Source organism: Oryctolagus cuniculus, chromosome 3 (assembly GCF_964237555.1).
Source record: "Oryctolagus cuniculus chromosome 3, mOryCun1.1, whole genome shotgun sequence".
NCBI lineage: Eukaryota > Metazoa > Chordata > Mammalia > Lagomorpha > Leporidae > Oryctolagus > Oryctolagus cuniculus.
In genome coordinates this window covers 32,808,739-32,811,484 of record NC_091434.1, presented here as the reverse complement: position 1 = coordinate 32,811,484, position 2,746 = coordinate 32,808,739, and positions in this window count along the sequence as shown.

Here is a 2,746-nt window from a genome sequence, read left to right as displayed (position 1 = left end):
AACACAGTATGTCATCGAGCCACAGAAATATATCATTATTGCTTTGGCTCTGATGTTAGAGTCCATACATGATGATCCTTTAAACACACCCCTGGTCCCTCAAATACATCCCCATCTTTATAGAGTGACTATGGGCTTTCTGCTTGCCAGAAGATCTGGAAGCTGGAAGAACAGAATCAAGTCCAGAAATGAGAGATCATAATTGCCATTATTATCTAACTAGAGGTTACTAATTTGCTGAGTAGCTGTTTACTGTGATAAGTTCTGAGGGCTTTCATTTCGATCATGTAGGAGACTTTGCTAGCCACTAAATACCACGTCAGTCCCTTCATGAAATCACTAGACTGTCCTATGGCTCTGCCATGATGAGCAAAGCACTGCCTGCCTGGCTGCTTACCACTCCCACCCGAGTCCCCAGGCTGCTCACTCACTTCAATTGTCTGTGACCTTTCTCTCTCTCATCCTCTTCACACTTAGAACCTTTTCACATGAGAGGAAGGAATAAACTCACATACATTAAGATACGCATGATCGGAAAGCCGCAAAGAGGCACCTCTTCCTGGATAGATGTAGCTTAGAAATAGGAAAACTTTAGGCAAAAAAAGAAGTTGAATTGTATGCACAGGTGATGTAGAGATGCTGGCCTGGGGAATCCGGGCATGAAGGTGAGGAGGTGTGAAACTGAGCCTCACAGCATGCATACGTCTCTAGGCACTGACTGTCGACTGGGCTAATCCAGAGAACAAGACTTTCTCAGTGCAGCCAATGCCCAACACTCAGGGCTCCCTTCACAGAATCAAGGCATGACTTGACCATGAGCTTGAGTGCCTTTCTCTGAGGGAAGAGGGGTGCTCTAAGGACAGGAAATTGAGGCACAGAGTGCACCACACTCATTTTACTCCCAGGCCATATCTTCTCCATCTTCCTAAAAGACCTCTGCATCCTTAAGTAACTTCCCAGTCATCAGATCAGTCTTTATTAAATTTTCACATGCACTTAGTTTTAGATTCAATTTGAAATGTGCTCCAAGGAGCTTCATATAGACTAAGTAATTAGCTAAAGAGAAATGGTGCAGTATAGATTTTAGAGAAGGGCACAGAATAATGCCTCTCAAGTCCCACCAGCAGTAATTGGGAGCTCTAATGTAACAAGATGAGCATTTTTATTTTAAGTTATTTATTTATTTATTTTCATTTGTACTTAACAGAATGACACTTTATTAAACCAGTGGTTTGGGGAATATTGTTGCTTAGGACAAAGCTAAAACACGTATTCAGAGCTTTCAAAGTGCATCAGTTTAGAGAAAACGACTAAGGAAGTAATTAGTAGCACAAGGATTTTGCAAGAATCTTGAAGGTCACACTCTAAAATTTAAGAAACATTGCTCAGACTGATAGAGCATAACTGCAAATCGAGACCCTGGGGTGACCTCTGTTCTGCAAAGGACATGTTATGTGACTGTGGCCAACCTGGCATTCTCTGAGCCTCAATTGACTCTAATAATGTGGGAGTAGTGGAGATAGGCCAGATGCCGTCCAATTCTAGCATGCGATAATTCTATCTGTATTATAGTCACCTCTGTGACTATATTATAGTCACATCTGTCACTGGTGGAGAGGAAATGAGAAGATTAAGTCAGGGCTGCCAATTATGATATCATTGCTGGAGACATATACCAGCCAGCTCCTGGTTACCTTGAAGTAGCGGGTATAGAAGACAGTCTGCTGCAATGGAAAACATGGGAACTATAAGCCAGCTCTGGTACTCACTATTTCCCTGGTCTTGATCAAGTCACATACCCTCTTTGAACCTCAATCTTGCCATCTGCTTTTTAATTAATTACTTAACTTGATAAATAAAAAATTGTATGTATTATGTACAACATGGTGTTTTGAAATATGTATACATTGCACAATTGTTACGGTGTGCTAATTAACAAAAGCATTACCTCACATAGTTATCACCTTTTGAGGTAAGAACACTTGAAATCCAGTTAGCAATTTTTAATACTATGCATTGCTATTAACTATAGTCACTATGTTTTACAATCTCTTGAGCTTGTATCTCTTACTTAACTGAAATTGGGACTCCTTTGGCCAACATCATCCCAGCCCTTGGATACCACCATTCTACTCCTGTTTCATGAGTTTAACTATTTCAGATTCTACATATAAATGAGATCACATGGTATTTATCTTTCTGCACTGCCAGATTCTCTCTTTCAAAGAGCAAATGGTCACAGTGGTGAAAAATGCCTATTTGATTTACACAGTCTTGATGGGTAGCCCAACTTCAGTGCATGTAACATGGAAAATTCCATGCAAACATACTCTCTTGTAGCTTTGTTTGTCATCATTTCATTAGTTTTAAATACAGCATATATGCATGTATAGCTATATTATGAAGCAGATTTTTTTAAATATATTAAGGTTAAGCCAGTCAATAGTGATAGCTTTTAAAGGCTCAGATAAAATATTAAATGTTGGAGATGGAATTGTGAACCGGCTCATAATGGAAACACCATTACCTACCAGGAACCTGAAAAATGTTGTTTCAGTTAAAAGTTTTAACAATCTCCTCTTCTCAACCCCTAAGTGGAAGATGAGCTAGAAATACTAAATTATTTATCAACTCTACTAAACTCGGCTTTTCAGGAGACTCCATTAGCCCAGTGTTCCCAACTGGATACACAACCTCAGATGACAGCTGTCACGAGGGTTATGGTGCTGTACTCCCCCAGGACATC